This window comes from Schistocerca piceifrons, chromosome X, assembly GCF_021461385.2.
Source record: "Schistocerca piceifrons isolate TAMUIC-IGC-003096 chromosome X, iqSchPice1.1, whole genome shotgun sequence".
Lineage (NCBI taxonomy): Eukaryota > Metazoa > Arthropoda > Insecta > Orthoptera > Acrididae > Schistocerca > Schistocerca piceifrons.
This window is the reverse complement of record NC_060149.1, coordinates 483,149,398-483,169,512: the sequence shown is the minus strand read 5'-3', so window position 1 is coordinate 483,169,512 and position 20,115 is coordinate 483,149,398. Positions and strand designations below refer to the sequence as shown.

The window sequence follows — 20,115 nt, the reverse complement described above, 5'->3', positions numbered from 1 at the left end:
GTTGTCAGCGGTTTCCCATCTTTTCTCCCGTACACATCTCCGCTGCCGTCGTGCACCCGTGTCATCTATGGCCTGTGGTGCACCATAGTTACCTCAGCGCCGGTTTTGGCTAGCGCCGTTTTGCCCTGCAAGGCATACTTTAACGACGGCGGCACGCAAACAGTGTGCAAAATAAGTCGTTTCGGATATACCCTCACACTTGGCCCGAAATCCAATAACCATGCCCTTTGGACGTCAGATAAATCGCTTCGTTTCGTAATTACAACTGCACTGTTATCCGCCTCCCCCGAGATGTTTTATATACCCTCCACTGCTAGTGCTGCCACCTGACGTTTGTGAGTGGTTACTGCACGCTGGCCTTGAAGATAGGCAGTGGTCACATTAATGTGACTGGACCGTGTAATACATGATCACCTTTTTGTTAAATTTATAATTGGTTTTGCACAGATAGGTTACCTTTAAACTTGGAAAAAATACATATCATTCAATTTTGTTCTCTCAAAAATATCCACTCTCTTTTACCGATACGTATAAAAAACGCTATGTATAAAATAAACTGGCTATACAGTACTAAGTTCATAGGTGTTCATATAGATTAATTATTAGTTTCTCCATATTTGGATGATGATGATTCCGCAGCTGTTGTTCACTTGAAAAGACGCTTCAGATGCTTAATTGCAGCTTTGTTAAGTTCATACGACATGTTCTCCCCCTGATATTAGGCCATTATCAAGTGTACAAGGGATATTCAAAATAATGTGAGCACCTGTACTTAATTGGGAACGGTTTATTAATAAAGAGGTTCGACCCCCATTTGACCGTAACACAGCTGCAATTCTTCTTGGAATACTGGCATAGAATGATTGCATGCCGGCCGCGGTGGCCGTGCGGTTCTAGGCGCTGCAGTCCGGAACCGCGGGACTGCTACGGTCGCAGGTTCGAATCCTGCCTCGGGCATGGATGTGTGTCATGTCCTTAGGTTAGTTAGGTTTAAGTAGTTCTAAGTTCTAGGGGACTGATGACCTAAGATGTTAAGTCCCATAGTGCTTAGAGCCATTTGAACCATTTTTGAATGATTGCATAGTCTCCGGTGGAATATTATGCCTATCTTCGATCAGAACCTCTTCTAACTCCTATAGTGAAGAGGGAGGCGGAAATCTGCTCCGGGCCGGCCTGTGTGGCCGTGCGGTTCTAGGCGCTTCAGTCTGGAACCGCGTGACCGCTACGGTCGCAGGTTCGAATCCTGCCTCTGACATGGATGTGTGTGGTGTCCTTACGTTAGTTAGGTTTAAGTAGTTCTAAGTTCTAGGGGACTGATGACCACAGATGTTAAGTTCCATAGTGCTCAGAGCCATTTGAACCATTTTTGAACAAATCTGCTCCTGGGTCTGCGCTCCAATACCGCCCACAGGGGATTGTGCTGGCCGGGGAAGACGCTGCAGTTCAGTTGTATGCTCCTCATACAACGATTGTACTGTCCTGGCTGTGTGAATGGGTGCATTATCGTCCTGGAATATGGGATCATTGTTGCGGAACAACATTTCAATCATGGGATGCACCTGATCACCCAAAATGTTACCATAAGCGTTGGCTGTAACACGACCTTTGAGAGTAATGATCGTACCGGCAGAATACCATGATACGGCTGCCCACACCATCACACTTCCACCTCCATGCTTAACCGTTGGAATCAAGCAATCAGGATTGTAGGCTTCTTTTGGCGTTCTCCAGACGTAAACCTGGCCCAATGTTGGATATAACGAAAAATTTGACTTGTCGGACCATATGACGTGTTTCCACTGATCAGCTGTCAGGATTTATGCTTCTGCCATGTTTTACGCTTCTTTGCGTTGGTTGTCGTCACTAATGGCATCGGTATAGCAGCTCGTCCGTGAATATTCGCTTTATGGAATTCTCGGCGGACAGTGTCGATGGATACGGGGTCTGAAAGATGGCTATTGAGCTCTGCAGTCACTTTAGCTGCCGTAGTTTTGTTTGTTTTGATACAAGTCGTGTTAGTGTACGACGATCTCTGTCATTTATATTTGATTTGCGCCCACTACTACATTTATACGATGATGTATTTCCATGTTCCGTGTAGGCTGTAATGACTATTGAAACAGTTGCTCTTGAGGTATTCAGTAAGTTGGCTGTCTTGGTTACTGATGCTCAGCTAATCAGGCTCCCATAATCTGCCCTCTTTGGAACTCAGTTAGGTCTTTCATTGCAAGTCGATCTCGGCCTCTGAATGCAGATACGAAGTGTGCACTACTCGTAAACATCCCACACTGATGCCTAGTATGTACTGAACAAGCAGAGTCCAGCGCAACACGTGCCTTACGAGCATTGTTGACCGTCAAGCACGACCATCCAATTACTGCCACTGTTCACATTATTTTGCATATCACCTGTATCTGTGTATAGAAAACCAAAGTCAAATAGTAAATTTATGACTTGATTTTGTTTCTCTACAGCATAACTTTCAGATACATTTGAAAACGCCTAACATAAAGGCCAAAACGGGTCGTGTGAACTTAATAAAAGTTCTAATTAAGGAAAAGGAGCGGCCTTTCAGAAATTAAACTGAAAAATCCATATACTAGGCCTACTAAAAAGTTTAGGTTTAGCTACGTTTGCCATGAGAATATTTGCAACTTTGGGGATATACACTCCTGGAAATTGAAATAAGAACACCGTGAATTCATTGTCCCAGGAAGGGAAAACTTTATTGACACATTCCTGGGGTCAGATACATCACATGATCACACTGACAGAACCACAGGCACATAGACACAGGCAACAGAGCATGCACAATGTCGGCACTAGTACAGTGTATATCCACCTTTCGCAGCAATGCAGGCTGCTATTCTCCCATGGAGACGATCGTAGAGATGCTGGATGTAGTCCTGTGGAACGGCTTGCCATGCCATTTCCACCTGGCGCCTCAGTTGGACCAGCGTTCGTGCTGGACGTGCAGACCGCGTGAGACGACGCTTCATCCAGTCCCAAACATGCTCAATGGGGGACAGATCCGGAGATCTTGCTGGCCAGGGTAGTTGACTTACACCTCCTAGAGCACGTTGGGTGGCACGGGATACATGCGGACGTGCATTGTCCTGTTGGAACAGCAAGTTCCCTTGCCGGTCTAGGAATGGTAGAACGATGGGTTCGATGACGGTTTGGATGTACCGTGCACTATTCAGTGTCCCCTCGACGATCACCAGTGGTGTACGGCCAGTGTAGGAGATCGCTTCCCACACCATGATGCCGGGTGTTGGCCCTGTGTGCCTCGGTCGTATGCAGTCCTGATTGTGGCGCTCACCTGCACGGCGCCAAACACGCATACGACCATCATTGGCACCAAGGCAGAAGCGACTCTCATCGCTGAAGACGACACGTCTCCATTCGTCCCTCCATTCACGCCTGTCGCGACACCACTGGAGGCGGGCTGCACGATGTTGGGGCGTGAGCGGAAGACGGCCTAACGGTGTGCGGGACCGTAGCCCAGCTTCATGGAGACGGTTGCGAATGGTCCTCGCCGATACCCCAGGAGCAACAGTGTCCCTAATTTGCTGGGAAGTGGCGGTGCGCTCCCCTACGGCACTGCGTAGGATCCTACGGTCTTGGCGTGCATCCGTGCGTCGCTGCGGTCCGGTCCCAGGTCGACGGGCACGTGCACCTTCCGCCGACCACTGGCGACAACATCGATGTACTGTGGAGACCTCACGCCCCACGTGTTGAGCAATTCGGCGGTACGTCCACCCGGCCTCCCGCATGCCCACTATACGCCCTCGCTCAAAGTCCGTCAACTGCACATACGGTTCACGTCCACGCTGTCGCGGCATGCTACCAGTGTTAAAGACTGCGATGGAGCTCCGTATGCCACGGCAAACTGGCTGACACTGACGGCGGCGGTGCACAAATGCTGCGCAGCTAGCGCCATTCGACGGCCAACACCGCGGTTCCTGGTGTGTCCGCTGTGCCGTGCGTGTGATCATTGCTTGTACAGCCCTCTCGCAGTGTCCGGAGCAAGTATGGTGGGTCTGACACACCGGTGTCAATGTGTTCTTTTTTCAATTTCCAGGAGTGTATATGTTAACATATTTCACAGTTTTCGTTCATTGTCGTCCTATGGGTTGATATTATGCGGTAACTCCTCACTCAGGCGAAAAATATTCACTACAAAAAAGAAACTGTGATGGGGTTCACATATGCACCGGGTGATCAAAAGGTCAGTATAAATTTGAAAACTGAATAAATCACGGAATAATGTAGATAGAGGGGTACAAATTGACACACATGCTTGGAATGACATGGAGTTTTATTAGAACCAAAAAAATACAAAAGTTCAAAAAATGTCCGACAGATAGCGCTTCATCTGATCAGAATAGCAATAATTAGCATAACAAAGTAAGACAAAGCAAAGATGATGTTCTTTACTCGAAATGCTCAATATGCCCACTATCATTCCTCAACAATAGCTGTAGTCGAGGAATAATGTTGTGAACAGCACTGTAAAGCATGTCCGGATTTATGGTGAGGCATTGTCATCAGATGTTGTCTTTCAGCATCCCTAGAGATGTCAGTCGATCACGATACACTTGCTACTTCAGGTAACCCCAAAGCCAATAATCACACGGACTGAGGTCTGGGGACCTGGGAGGCCAAGCATGACGAAAGTGGCGGCTGAGCACACGATCATCACCAAAAGACGCGCGCAAGAGATCTTTCATGTGTCTAGCAATATGGGGTGGAGCGCCATCCTGCATAAACATCGTACGTTCCAGCAGGTGTTTATCAGCCAGGCTGGGGATGCTGCGATTCTGTAACATATCGGCGTACCTCTCACCCGTCACGGTAGCAGTTACAAAACCAGAATCACGCATTTCGTCGAAGAAAAAAGGCCCGATAACGGTAGATGTGGTAAATCCAACCCATACCGTGACTTTCTCGTCGTGCAATGGAGTTTCCACGACAGTTCTATGATTTTCGGTAGCCCAAATTCTGCAGTTGTGGGCGTTGACAGACCCTCAGAGCGTGAAATGAGCTTCGTCGATCCACAACACGTTACTCAACCAATCGCAATCTTCCGCCATCTTTTGAAACGCCCACACCCCAAATGCCCTCCGCTTTACTAAATCGCCAGGTAACAGTTCATGATGCCGATGGATTTTGTACGTATAGCATCAGAGGGTACGCCTCAGTGCCAACCAAACAGTAGTGTATGGAATGCCGGTGTGACGTGCGACTGCACGAGCGCTGACTTCCCCGTGCATAGACGAACCCGCTACAGTCTCCATTTCTTCCTGAACTGTCTCAGCAGCATTACACCTTGTGCTCGGTCGGCCACTACGGGGTATCGTCTAAACAACCCGTGGCTTCGAACCTCGAAATCATTCTCGCCACAGCTGCATTTGTCAACGGACCTTTACCCGTTCGAATCCCCTTCCTATGGCGATAGGATCGTAACGCTGAACTAGCACATTCCCCATTCTGATAATACAGCTTCACTAAAAGCGCCTTTTCAGGTAACGTCAACATGCTGCGACTGCTGGCGCATCTGATTCTTTCTCTCATTACAGCATACACGATTGTCATGCGCAGTCGCTGACGTTTTGCTGTCCAGCGCCATCTGTCAGACATTTTGTGAACTTTTTTTGTTCCAATAAAACCCCATGTTATTCCAAGCATGTGAGTCAATTTTTACCTCTCTATCTACATTATTCCGTGGTTTATTAAGTTTTCAAATTTATACTGACTTTTTGATCACCTGGTACATCCTCTAGGCATTTTTTTAAGCAATTGTGACCATTAATTAAAGCCTCCCAGTATATATTTCTTCATTGTTGAAATCAGTGTCAACAATCCATTGGAGTTTGAGAATAGTGGAGATAGGGGCTAGTGGGCATAGATTTTGGTTTATGAAATTTCATTTATTTATTTATTTTATTTTATTTTATTTTTTTTTTTTTTGTGGAATATTTCCTCACGACCAAATAACACTTGAAGGAAGTTGTTTTTGCTTCGACTTACCAGCCTTAGTCATGTCGCCCTTCTTGACTTTACATAGCTTTTTTCTTGTTGACCCACTCAGCTGCGATTCTGTCTTTGATAGTACTGTCTGTTAGAGCAGCACTAAACTTCCTCTTTTTTTCCACGGGGGATTTGATGTCGTAGTCTGACATTGGGCAAAGGACAAATTTCTTTTGGGGTGATGTGTTTGTATTCATTTCTTACAGAAAATATCTTTTAATGAACAATATTGGAGGGTTTAGTTCATATAGGTGAGGGGCGAGCTGTCATAGCTACGCCAACTGACCTCATATCTAATTATACTAACAAGCGCCACGGTGGTATCAAAAAACTTAATGGATATCACACAATTCCAGACATCAGATACAAAAGGTTATAATTCGTGCGTGCAACCACAGATAATCACTTCTTCGAAAATCGCCACTATTAGCACCTCAAATCGATCTACATGCTCACCAGAACAAAAAAAAAAAGAAATACGATGAAAAAATTCAATCAGCAGTCAGAAAAACGATGAAATAACGGTTCTTCCTTCGTGACGTTCCAAAGCCGCCTAAATTTTCGGTGGATGGTGCACTGTTATATACATTCCCCAATATCACGCTGAAAGCACTCGTGGTGGCAGGAAATAGAAGCTGTGGACTGACTAGCCCCCTATGTCAACCAACCACAGTCTCCCTAATAGAGAGATAATTGCCTAGGCTTCGACGGCCAGAATCAGTTAATACAGAAGTTTTCTTGGTATGGTATCGACTCATACTGTAAAAGTAAAGCTTTTTGCAATATTACACTGTACCATACTCAGAAAACTTTCGTGTTAAGTAGTAGAGATATTTGTAAATACAATACTAGAAGGAAAAATGATGTTAGCTTCCCACTAGTGAATCTAGCATTGGTACAGAAAGGAGTGAATTCCACAAATATGAAACTTTTGACAATCTACCCATGGAAATAAAACTTCTAACAGGCAGCAGAAGGGTTTTCAAAAGAATATTACAGTTATTTGTCTTTACCAGTACATTCTATACCATAGAGGAATACTTCGGTCTTCAGCCATAAATCTGTAAATTAGAGCGAGACGTTTTTTTTAATTGTCTATGCAATATTTTTTTCAACCGTCAACTTGCGCATTGTAAGGTTTACCGTGAATGTGACCTAAGGAGCATGCAATGAACCAACAAACTAAATAGGGTGCCCTGTCTAAGGTTGATATGAAAATTACTAACCAATCCTACAAAACGATTAACTGTCATTAGGAATACTACATAGCTGTCACGAAGCGTAGATGCACTAGGACAGTTTGTGAAGCATATCTAATTTCTTATTCTCAACAGATTGATTTACAGTAGTATTCTTATTTCTTGACTAGTTCTTAGAGCAAAACTCTTTCTAATACACGTTGGTTTGAAAAACTATCAAAGTTACTAATGCGTTTGGAAATATCTGACGGAATATGTCAACAGCCCTGGGATCATCCATAGCTTTCCAACAATAATGTGGCCCCATTTCCACACGAAACTATCTAGTCGGAATTGCATTGAATTGTGCTCTCCAAGTATGAGACGCCATATGTGGACGAACTCTTCGAATTCGAAATTCGATTACGCGCACCGACATAATTCCGTTACACATCGCCATGTTGCACACTACAATTCGAAGCCATCTAGCGGCAGAGGACTGCAAATATGTAGACATGAAGAACGAAGATGTAGAATGTTAATAATGTTTTATTTAAAAAGCTGTAGGAGTTTTCACATAGAAAATTCGAAGGCATTACTTCTCAGCAAATCCTCGTATAATCCCTTACTGTTTACGAATGTTGCAACTTTTATTAAAAGTTAGACCGCTGTATCCCTGCCGCAGGGAAACAGGAAGTGTACGAGGTGCATTCACGTTCTAAGGCCTCCGATTTTTTTTCTCCGGACTGGAAAGAGATAGAAACATGCGCATTGTTTTAAAGTGAGGCCGCGTTCATTGTCAATACGTCCCAGAGATGGCAGCACCGTACGGCAGATGGAATTTTACCGCCAACGGCGAGAATGAGAACTGTTTTAAATACTTAAAATGGCGACGTTTTCCTTACTTGAACAGCGTGCAATCATTCGTTTTCTGAATTTGCGTGGTGTGAAACCAATTGAAATTTATCGACAGTTGAAGGAGACATGTGTTGATGGAGTTATGGATGTGTCGAAAGTGCGTTCGTGGGTGCAACAGTTTAATGAAGGCAGAACATCGTGTGACAACAAACCGAAACAACCTCGGGCTCGCACAAGCCAGTCTGACGACATGATCGAGAAAGTGGAGAGAATTGTTTTGGGGGATTGCCGAATGACTGTTGAACAGATCGCCTCCAGAGTTGGCATTTCTGTGGGTTCTGTGCACACAATCCTGCATGACGACCTGAAAATGCGAAAAGTGTCCAGGTGGGTGCCACGAATGCTGACGGACGACCACATGGCTGCCCATGTGGCATGTTGCCAAGCAATATTGACGCACAACGACAGCATGAATGGGACTTTCTTTTCGTCAGTTGTGACAATGGATGAGACGTGGATGCCATTTTTCAATCCAGAAACAAAGCGCCAGTCAGCTCAATGGAAGCACACAGATTCACCGCCACCAAAAACATTTCGGGTAACCGTCAGTGCTGAAAAAATGATGGTGTCCATGTTCTGGGACAGCGAGGGCGCAATCCTTATCCAATGCATTCCAAAGGGCACTACGGTAACAGGTGCATCTTACGAAAATGTTTTGAAGAACAAATTCCTTCCTACACTGCAACAAATACGTCCGGGAAGGGCTGTGCGTGTGCTGTTTCACCAAGACAACGCACCCACACATCGAGCTAACGTTACGCAACAGTTTCTTCGTGATAACAACTTTGAAGTGATTCCTCACGCTCCCTACTCACCTGACCTGGCTCCTAGTGACTTTTGGCTTTTTCCAACAATGAAAGACACTCTCCGTGGCCGCACATTCACCAGCCGTGCTGCTATTGCCTCAGTGATTTTCCAGTGGTCAAAACAGACTCCTAAAGAAGCCTTCGCCGCTGCCATGGAATCATGGCGTCAGCGTTGTGAAAAATGTGTACGTCGAGAAGTAACGCCAGTTTCATCGATTTCGGGTGATTAGTTAATTAGAAAAAAAATCGGAGGCCTTAGAACTTAAATGCACCTCATACAGCATCGCAGCATAGGAAATTAGATCTGTCTACTGAAGTATTTTGTCTGTGGTTTGTAACAAGACCTGCATGAGGCTAACGATGTGCAACAACGCCTTCCTGAAGACTCTCTTTCACAGGAAACACTATTCAAGTCTGTCTGACATTTCGCCTTCCACCGATAATTCCGTGATTTCTGCTGTTACTCTTGACATCTGAAACAAATTTGTTTCTGTAAAACTACAATACACTGACGATTTGTCGTTAAGCGTGCAAATGCAGCATTAGGAAGTACGTTTCATATGCTGTGTGATGATTCGACTGCATGTTGGACTACCATTATTTTATTGTCCCCGGTTATCAATAAACGAGCCGAGTAGTAGGGTGTTCGGCCAAAAGAGTGTCACAGTACGAGCTTCAGGATCTTACTATTAGTCGTAGGTTCTCCTGAGCCAATTCCGACGTCTTTTCAATCCCAAGAGCACTGAATTCTCGAGGCTCTGTCTCCTGCTTCATTTAAAGTGTAAGTAGGCTACGTTGCTGCTGCGCACACTAGCCCTCAGTTTTCTCACTTGCCAGAAAGCGCAATGCTCGCGGTCATTTGCGTCGTAAGTTGAGCTATAGCTCAAAAATGTATGGCGACTGAGGTTTTCCTGCTTAAGTTCGTCACCTGTAAGAACTGAGTGCGTTTCGATGAAGGCTTGGCACCGAAATTCTAAACGACATTAACGAAAGCTAAAAACAGCTTAGGTCACACAGATGGGTCAGTCCTCAGCTCATTTTTATCAGCCATGTGATCTTCTTCCACTCTTAGGTATCCATATAACCACACTGACACCAGTGACCGTTGAGCTGAACTGTCCAGTCTCAGATATATGTTCACTATTCATTGAGGAAGCTGCATCGTTCTCCTTAACAACTAAGCTACTACAATATCGTGTTTATGCGCCGATACCAGGCAGCAATTTCCAGTTAAAATCTCCTCGCCTGTGCTGGAATTACATAATTTGGGTACGAGTACGGATTGTGACGCAGGAAGGACGACATATGGAAGTTTGGGTCCGGCCGTGAGTCGACACGGATAGCCAAAGCGATTTAGGCGACCGCTCGCGTAAAGCGGGAAATCCGTGTTCGAGTCCCGGTCGGGCACAAATTTTCGCTGTCATCATTCATTTATACAGCTGATGTTGTTCATATTTGCATCTGCAAATACATTTCGGGTATTTCATAACGGCTGTAATCGCCGCAGTGCCTGTTCATTCGGATATACATACATACATACATACATACATACATACATACATGTCCGAAGGAACGTTGCATCGTTCTTGTTAACATCACAAACACTGCAATATCGTACGACTACAGAATGTCTGACGCCATCTACTCGTCGTGAACTGCTACTCCAGACAACAGAGCTCTCCAGGTACAAACAGAATACAGAAATGTGGAATCTGCAAAATATTACCTAGTAAACAAAGAACTGCTCCTGTAATATAACACATAAACAGACATACAGATGTGTGCCAGACTCGGGTTGAATCTGCACGCTGGATTAGTAGCCGTTGCTTTAGTGCAATATCCAGCCGAAGTATAGTGTTTAGGCAGTTTTCTATATACACACCTGTGTAAATGTTGGGCTGTTTACTATCTGTCTTTAAGAAAACAATACACGAACCCGTTAAAACACTGCAACACGAACAACATCATGCCACGTCAGCAGGAAGGTCACTGGCCCACAGAAATACACTGAAGAGCCAAAGAAACTGGAACACCTGCCTAATATCATGTGGGCCCCGGGAGCACGCAGAAGTGCTGCGACACAAGGTGGCATGGACTCGACTAATGTCTGAAGTAGTGCTAGAGGGAACTGACACCATGAATCCTGCAGGGCTATCCATAAATCCGTAAGGTGGAGATATCTTCCGAAGAGCTCGTTGCAAGGCATCTCAGATATGCTCAATAATGTTCATTCTGGGGAGTTTGGTGGCCAGCGGAGGTGTTTAAACTTCGAAGAGTTTTCCTGGAGCCACTCTGTAGCAATTCTGGACATGTGGGGTGTTGCAGTGTGCTGCTGGAATTGCCCAACTCCGTGGGAATGCACAATGGACATGGATGGATGCAGGTGATCAGACAGGATGCTTACATACGTGTCACCTGTCAGAGTCGTATCAAGCCGTACTAGGGGTCCCATATCACTCCAACTGCTCACGCCCCATAGCATTACAGAGCCTCCACCAGCTTAAACAGTCCCCTGCTGACATGCAGGGTCCATGGATTCATGATATTGTCTCCAAACACGTACACGTCCATCCGCTCGATACAATTTGAAACGAGACTCGTCCGACCAGGCAACATGTTTTCGGTCATCAAAAAAGAGTTCACATGACTCTGAGAACTGTGGGACTTAATATCTGAGTTCATCAGTCCCCTGGAACTTAGAACGACTTCAACCTAACTAACCTAAGGACATCACACACATCCATCCCCTAGGATTCGAACCTGCGACCGTAGTAGTAGCGCGGTTCCGGACTGAAGCGCCTAGAATCGCTCGGCCACAGCGAATGTCGGGCCCAGGCGAGGCGCAAAGCTTCATGTTGTGCAGTCATCAAGGGTACACGAGTAGTTCTTCGGCTCCGAAAGCCCACACCAATGATGTTTCGTTGAATGGTTCGCACGCTGACGCTTGTTGATGGCCCAGCATTGAAATCTGCAGCAATTTACGGAAGGGTTGCACTTCTGTCACGTTGAACGATTCTCTTCAGTCGTTGTTAGTTCCATTCTTGCATGATCTTTTTCAAGCCGCTGCAGGTTTGAAGATTCGATGTTTTACCGGATTCCTGATGTTTACGGTACACTCTTGAAATGGTCGACGGGAAAATCTCCACTTCGTCGCTACCTCAGAGATGCTGTGTCCCATCGCTCGTGCGCCGATTATAACACTACGTCCAAACTCACTTCAATCTTTATAACCTGCCATTGTAGGAGCAGCAAACGACCTAACAACTGCGCCAGATACTTGCTGTCTTATATAGGCATTGTCGACCACAGCGCAGTATTCTGCCGGTTTACATATATCTGTATTTGCATACGCATGCCCACACCAGTTTTTTGGCGCTTCAGTGTGTAATAAAGCTGAATTCAGAATGGACTAATGTCCATCACTTGCGACATTCAGAAATGTGAATTAAAATTACTTACCTTGTTAAAAAAAACGCGTCAATGAGTTCTACTGGAATCAATTCGACATTTCGTGGTAAGTCTCGTTCTGTACTAGATTACGTATATGATCATAGAAGACATTCGTCACACTCCACGGAAGTAGATCCAGTGCCTATGTTTATGGTTGTTGTGTGTGTATAAGAATATTAAAAAGATGGAACGAAGAGCGACTCGTATCGTCACTGGATCGTTTAGTCGGCGCGAGAGCAAAACGGAGATGCTTAACAAAATTCCAGTGCCAGACGCTACAAGAGAGGTGATGTGCATCACGTAAAGGTTCGCTATTGAAATTTAGAGATAGTACATTCCCTTAAGAATCGTGCACCAAGCTACTTAGACCACATATGTCTCGCAAAATGACCACTATGCGAAACACCGAGAAATTAGAGCTAATACGAAGCTTACCGACAGGCATTCTTGCCACGCGCCATTCGTGAGTGGAACAAATGGTTCAAATTACCTGAAGGAGATGTAATGGCTGTGGTCTCGAAAGCCAACACTAACGTTCGAGATGCTGTGTGCTGAACTCATGTCCCCCGATACCGCAAGCCAACAACTCCTTCGCCAGAGGTTCGGTGAGCTGTCATCGCGTGCCCCCGGGTCTAATAGCGAACTACTTTGGTTTCTTTTGTTCTACTAAAATGTTGGTATTACCTTACAGACATAGGCTTTGTTTCCACAGTCGTTTCACAAACATCGCGAATATGTGACGAAAACGAATGGGAGAAAAAGCCTCCTAGAAATCTTGATATCAATTCAGACGACAAAGAAGCTAGAACTGGAGGAAAGCCATTTGTTTATTCTTGACAGCTGTTACAATCATCTGACATGAAAATAAATATGTCTATTAGTGAGTAGCTGAGTGGCATTGGGTTTTTAGCGCAGACAACGAAAAATGAAAATGAACCAAATGCTGTTGAGCTCAGAAGACAACACGAGCTGGTCAAGTGTGAGTATTCTGTTCGTGGCATGCACTTCTGTGACGTAAATCAATTACTTTCAAAATGGTTCAAATGGCTCTGAGCACTATGGGACTTACCTTCTGAAGTCATCAGTCCCCTAGAACTTAGAACTACTTAAACCTAACTAACCTAAGGACATCACACACATCCATGCCCGAGGCAGGATTCGAACCTGCGACAGTAGCGGTCTTGCGGTTGCAGACTGAAGCGCCTAGAACCGCTCGGCCACTCCGGCCGGCTGAGTGGAACAGGGGGAACATGGAACGAGCATGTAAGGATTGTAGTAGGCAAGCCGAATGGTCGACTTTGGTATATTGAGACAATTTTAGGAAAGTATGGTTCATCTGTAAAGGAGACGGCGAACAGAACACTAGTGTAGCCCATTCTTGAGTACTGATCGAGTGTTTGAGATCCACATCAGGTCGGATTAAAGGAAGACATTGAAGCAATTCAAACGGGGCTGCAAGATCAAACCCGCAAGTATTACGACGATGCTTCGGGAACTCAAATGGGAAATCCTGAATGGAAGGCGACGCTCTTTTCGAGGAACGCTGTCGAGAAAATTTGGAGAACCGGCTGACTGCAGAACGATTGCACTGTCGTCTGCGTACATTTGGTTTAAGGATTAAAAGAGACCATAAGAGGAATTAGGGCTAGTACGGAGGCATACAGACACTCGTTTTCCTCTCCCTCTATTTGCGAGTGTTACAGGGAAGGAAATGGACTTGTAGTGGTACCAGGTACTCTCTGCTACACATCATAATGAGGCTTGCTGAGTACAAATGCAGATCTAGATCATTTTTTCCATTGCTTGCAGAATCCTCAATCCAGTCTCACTGTTTGACAAATATGTTTATTTGGAAGGTATTTTCTTTTATTATTGTAACATGTGTGGTAGTGTTTGCGAGAGACTCGTCAGAAGTCGATATACGTCACAGTTCTCAATTCCCCATTTACAAGAACAGTCCTAAATTTTACGTGAAAACAAGAGTTAGATTTCACGCGATCACTAGTTTCGGCGCCCGTGTTATTTTTATGACTTCCTGCTGGTGTTCTTCTCCTAACCATTCCCCGTCCGTTATGTAGACTATGAGATTATACTCCGTACCGTATGTTCACATCACACGCCTCTTACCAGTCGAATTCTGGAGATGAACATTGATACCCCTTCACCGCCGCCACGAATGCCAGCTCGTCACCGTCTTACAGTGTGTCCTACGAGGAATGGTTAATATGCAGCGATATGACGGGAACGATCATTCGAAGCAAAAGGTCTAGTAAACAGGGACTGTAAAATGCATATCTTAAGAGCTGTGAACAAATCTATTCTACTGCAAGCTCTTTGCTTTCTATATTTTGAGAGCATAGTATCGCTCAGTGTAAGAAAAAGTATACTTCGCTACTGCGAAACACATCTCTTCTGCTGAGAATTTTTTGCTTCGAGTGATCGTACCTGTGATATTCCTCAATATTCACAATTTCTCTCTGGACATCCTGTGTAGCAAGGAATTTCGTATTTCACGTACGCAAACTTCCGCCCCCATATCTCCCCCTTCCGTATCTTCTTTATTATTCATTTGACATAGTCGAAGTTTTTAGAATGTGCGAAAGATCTTTGGGACGTTCCTGTGCTGCCACACAAATCTGGAGAGCAAGTAGCAAAATAACACCAATGACTTCCTGCCAACTCTGCCTCAGACGTCTGGGGCTTGAGGTTCATTCGCTTCTACTCTCCTTATCCAAATGCATGATTTCACATTTTAGAGGTACCTCGCAACGCTTGACAGGTGCACACAAACGGTGAAATTATACACTATGTGATCAAAAGTATCCGGACACCTGGCTGAAAATTACTTAAAAGTTCGTGGCGCCTTGCATCGGTACAAGTTCGTGGCGCCCTGCATCGGCAATGCTGGAATTCAATATGGTGTTGGCCCACCCGTAGCCTCCCACTCTCGCAGGCATACGTTCAATCATGTGAAGTTCATCTAGAAGGAAAGAAGAGTCGAACCATTGTTTCAAACAACGGCTTACCAAAAGGTTCTGTATTGGCACCATTACTTTTCAATGTGTACACAAGCGACATACCAACAACAAATGCGCGGAGGTTCTGTTACGCAGATGACATGGCCCTGGCTGTGCAACATGAAAGTTTTGAACAGTGTGAAAACTCCCTTAACCAAGACCTCGGAGTAATGGGTAAATATTTCAGATCTTGGAGATTAATTCCTAACCCAATAAACTCAGAAGTTACAGTGTTTCATTTAAACAACCAACAGGCAACCCCGTCCCTTGACGTTACCCTTGCTGGTAGAAAGTTAAAGCATAACCCAAACCCAAAATATCTTGGTATTAAATTGGATAGATCGCTTACATTTAAACCACACCTAATAGATACTGCTGCTAAGATACGTACAAGAAATAATATTATTCAAAAGCTCGCCAATACTAGCTGGGGAGCTGATGTACATACTCTGAAGATTTCTTTTGTAGCGCTGGTATACTCTGTTCCGGAGTATTGCAGCCCTGTTTGGCTTAACAGCAGCCACACGTCTAAAGTGGATACTGTAATGGTCGCCTAGTCGTTGATATTGCTAATTGCTGTAATCGCACTATTTCACTCCCATTTACTGAGTTTGTTAGCGCTTGATGTTAGGTGGGCGCCATTAAAATGCATTGTAGTAATCGCTGCTGCTTGCTGGATCGCTGCTGTGTCTCGATGCTGATGCTGGCTCTAAATCTGGTTGTCTAGGGTTAAAAACATGAGGTCCCGTGTTTTTTATGTGCTTTTGATGATAAAGAACGAGCGAAACCAACACATATGTAAACATCAAATATTTATTACTTTGGTGGCCATCTTAATTCCACTGTCCACCAAACACAAAGTAGTACTTCCTTTACATGTTCTTTGCATTGTTTATCCATCTCAAACAATAACACAGAAACACACTTTACCAAAGTGACATTCCGACTGCCTCCTCAACCCTTCTTGCTGCTCGTATTTATAACCTTGTCAAAGAACTACTAAAAAGAGATATAGTTTATGTCACATGTACATCTGTTATCATAATTTGTGCAGATAAGTTATTAATTTGCATCGAGTGACATAATTTAACATGTTATGAAAATGACAGATTTGTTGACTTGACAGAATAATTCTCTGTTACAAAAAGGCCGTTTTTTATAAGTTTGTCAGTTGACTTCTCTAATTTGCATAAATAAGTAAGTAACATGAATTATTAAGAATTACATTGGTTTTCGTCTAAAATAGGATTGATTACGTGAATACTGATTGAAAACGCTCCTAGTGAACAAATAGGTTTCACAGGGTGATTTTTATTTAAGGAGATCCAAAATACCTAAGTTGGCCACTATTTTTCGTACTTCATATTAATTATTTAAGATGAACTTAGTGTTTTTACATGATGACATTTGCTGTATCAGTGATCTAGTGATATTAACTTTTGTGTGGGTCAGTTATTCAGTATAATTTAATGGGTTGACTGTTTATGGAGACATGTTGTGCAATCATTGTTAACATACACAATAACTTTTCTATAATCATAAATACCCGTTAAACTGGTTGAATTTGGAGGGTATCGCATACTTCGGTAAAGTAAAGCCTTTAATATGTTCCGTTACAATACTCAACTAAACAATACCATGATAACCATAACTGGGACCATTAAATCCACCCCACTACCTTGGCTTCCTGTTCTCTGCAGTATAGCTCCACAATATCTTAGGCGGCAAACCGCCTTAGTTAATGAATGGCGTAAAATCTCCTCCAATACCAACCTTCCAATCCATCAGGACATTGCCCCAAATCTTTCCCGACTAAGATCTAGAAGACCACCATGGAGAACAGCTGAAAACCTTATGGCTACGTCTTACGATGCTGTGGATTCATGGAAAAATGAATGGTCTCAGACTGGACTATGCAAGAACTGCAATGAAATATCACCTGGTGGAAACCTACCTGGTACAGACCTGCCAAGAAGAACTTGGGTTATACTCAACAGACTCAGAACTGGTCATGGCAGCAGTGGCGAGATGCTCTGCAGATGGGGCATAAGAGATTCACCACAGTGCGGTTGTGGACATCCAGAGCAAACGATCCAGCACATCATTCAGGAATGCCCTAAACGTGCGTTTAAAGGATCTATTCGAGAACTTTATGCAGCCTCCCCTGCAGCTGTCGAGTAAATGGAAAACCTAGTGGTAGAACTTTAAAGAGACTCTATAGATTACATATATGTGATTCCTGGATGACCTCATAGCAACAATTTCTATATGATAATTTTATCTTATCTATGACAAGATACCTTATTGTAACAACCTGTGTATGCCTACTTTATCCTTAATTGAATGTCCATGAGACGAGACATTATTTATGTGTTATAATGTATGTTGATTTTATCTTTATCTGTCTGTATGTATTTAAGCATGAAACCATTTGTACTTGAAAACCACATACGCTAAATAATAATAATAATAATAATAATAATAATGTGCTGGAAGGTTTCTTGGGAATGGCAGCCAATTCTTCACGGAGTGCTGCACTGAGGAGAGGTATCGATGTCGGTTGGTGAGGCCTGGCACGAAGTCGGCGTTCCAAAACATCCCAGACGTGTTCTATCCGTGCAGGCCAGTCCATTACAGGGATGTTATTGTCGTGTAACCACTCCGCCACAGGCTGTGCATTATGAACAGGTGCTAGATCGTGTTGAGGGATGCGATCACCATCCGCGAATTGCTCTTCAACAGTGGGAAGTAAGAAGGTGCTTAATACATCAATGTAGGCCTGTGCTGTGATAGTGTCACGCAAAACAACAAGGGGTGCAAGCCGCCTCCATGAGAAACACGACCACACCATAACATCACCGCCTCCGAATTTTACTGTTGGCACTACACACGCTGGCAGACGACGTTCGCCGGGCATTCGCCATACCGACACCCTACCATCGGATCACCACAACGTGTACCGTGATTCGTCACTCCACACAACTTTTTCCACTGTTCAATCGTCCAATGTTTACGCGCGTTACACCAAGCGAGGCGTCGTTTGGCATTTACCGGCGTGATGTGTGGCTTATGAGCAGCCGCTCGACCACGAAATCTAAGTTATCTCATCTACCAAATCAAATGGTCCAAATGGCTCTGAGCACTATGGGACTTAACATCTATGGTCATCAGTCCCCTAGAACTTAGAACTACTTAAACCTAACTAACCTAAGGACATCACACAATATCTCACCTACCGCCTAATTGTCATAGTACTTGCAGTGGATCCTGATGCAATTTGGAATTCATGTGTGATGGTCTGGATAGATGTCTGCCTATTACACATTACGACCCTCTTCAACTGTCGGCTGTCTGTGTCAGTCAACAGACGAGGTCGGCCTGTACGCTTTTGTGGAGTAAGTGTCCCATCACATTTCCACTTCACTGTCACATCGGAAACAGTGGACCTAAGGATGTTTAGGAGTGTGGAAATCTCGCGTACAGACGTATGACAAGTGACACTCAGTCACCTGACCACGTTCGAAGTCCGTGAGTTCCACGGAGTGCCCCATTCCGGTCTCTCAAGATGTCTAATGACTACTGAGATCGCTGATATGTAGTACCTGGCAGTAGGTGGCAGCACAATGCACCTCATATGGAAAACGTATGTTTTTGGGAGTGTCCGAATACTTTTGATCACATAGTGTATGTCCTTTTCGGACTGTAACATGTGTCTCAAGATATTCATTGCTCCAGAAGTTAATTCTTTACCCTGTGGTTTACATTTCCGTGGCGAAGAACATGACATGAAGAAAGATCGTCGTTTAACGTCCAGTTGACGATGAGGTCATTAGACGCGGAGTAAAACTCAGATCGCGCAAGGATTAGGAAAGGAAACGGCCGAGTTCTTTTCGGGGGAACCATGCCGGTTTCTACCTTAACAGACTTAACGCTAACATCGCAAAACCAAAATGTGGAAGACCAGATGGTATCTGAACACTGCGTTTGCCTTTACCTCTGAACTACCTCGCTCGATAGTTGTTAACAAGTTTCCCCGATAGCAAAATTAACAAAAAAGTGTCTTCATTCGTTGTGGAAAGGAGTGTAGAGACTATAGAGAGTTTTTTCTGCGTTATCTATGACAGGCAAATCTAAGCGAAGTTCAATAAATGTAACGTTGCTTAAATATTACACTATTGTTTACTAAACGAGCATTGAGCAAAAAACAAGACAATGTCCCCATTATTACCTCTCAAGAAACTAATTCACACTAAATCACAGCCCTGATTTGGTGGAAGATATTTCGTAAAGTTGTTAGTCGTTCCCTTTCCTCGCTCTTTCGCGACTGTAAATAAAGAATATGACTCTCTCTACGCCATTCTATTTGTTCCATGACGTCTTTTTGATCTCTGTGTGAAACTGACGATTGAGCCATTGAAGCTGTTTTACAGTTTTGTACAGTAATAACGAAGCCACGTGACAAATAATGGACTCGCAAAACGTGATGGGCGGGTTTCAAAAAATCGGTGCGGCTGTCTATATTTAACTGCAGTTTTCCTGAATAATGTACGGCGAATATCTTAATGGTTTGCTTGAAATCTTGCAAATGAATTCCAGCTCCGTCCTTGTCAAACCCGAGACTGTTTTTCACTTCTAACGAGCTTGTTGTCGACAAGACGTTAACCCTTAACCTCCTTTCTTTACTTAGAAGATTGAAATTTACCGAAGCACTCT

General features: G+C 44.2%; 1 protein-coding gene across 5 annotated transcripts in view; it reads left to right on the top strand.

Moving 5' to 3' along the window:
* LOC124721924 (carbohydrate sulfotransferase 5-like) overlaps positions 1-20,115 on the top strand; it is a 544,973-nt gene that overhangs the window by 419,867 nt on the left and 104,991 nt on the right. The window lies entirely within an intron of this gene.